This window comes from Dioscorea cayenensis, unplaced genomic scaffold, assembly GCF_009730915.1.
Source record: "Dioscorea cayenensis subsp. rotundata cultivar TDr96_F1 unplaced genomic scaffold, TDr96_F1_v2_PseudoChromosome.rev07_lg8_w22 25.fasta BLBR01002174.1, whole genome shotgun sequence".
In the NCBI taxonomy this organism is placed as follows: domain Eukaryota; kingdom Viridiplantae; phylum Streptophyta; class Magnoliopsida; order Dioscoreales; family Dioscoreaceae; genus Dioscorea; species Dioscorea cayenensis.
In genome coordinates, this window is record NW_024088565.1 from 54,401 (window position 1) to 55,391 (window position 991).

The window sequence follows — 991 nt, forward strand, 5'->3', positions numbered from 1 at the left end:
TAGGAGAAACTTCCAAAAGAAAACAAAGGATTATGGTTTTAATTCAAAAATAGGAAACATTCCAAAAAGAAAAACATACAATTAGGGTTTTGATTCAAAAATAACTGACATTCCTAAACCAAAAGATGGGATTTGGGTTTTGATTAAAAAGATATGAAACAATCCCAAAAGAAAACGTATTGATTGAAAAATAGAAGACATTACTAAAAGAAAACATATGAGTTTTCATTCAATAATAATAGCCACTTCGAAAAAAAAATCATAGGATTAGGGATTTCATTGAAAAATATGATACTTTACAAAAATAAAAAATAGGATTATTGTTTTGATTCAAAAATAGCAGACATTCCATAAATAAAAAATAAGATTAGGGTATTGATTAAAAACTAGGTGGCATTCTTGAAAAACCTTAGCATTAGGGTTTTGATTAATAGGTATTAGACACTACAAAAGGAAAACATATGATTAGGATTTTGATTGAAATTATGAAACATTTCGAAAAGAAAACATAGAATTAGGGTTTTACTTAAAAATGAAAAAATAGTAGATACTCTGAAAAGCAAGCATAGAAATAGGGTTTTGATTCATATCTAGCCGGCATTCTCAAAAGAAAAGATAGGATTAGAGTTTGATTCATAAATAGCGGCCACTTTGAAATCAAAACAAAGGATTATGGTTTTGCTTGAGAAATATGAGACGTTATAAAAAGAAAACATAGAATTCGTGTTTTGATTGAAAATTGTAGACATTTTCAAAAGAAAACATAAGATTAGGGGTTTGATGAGAAAATAGGTGGTATTCCAAAAAAAACTTAGGATTATGATTTTGATTAAGAAATATTAGACATTACGAAAAGAAATCTTACAACCATTGTTTTGATTAAAAAATAGTAGACATTTCAAAAGAAAACATAAGATTAGGTTTTCGATTCAAAAATAGGAGGCATTCCAAAAAAAACATAGAATTATGATTTTTATTCAAAAATAGGAGG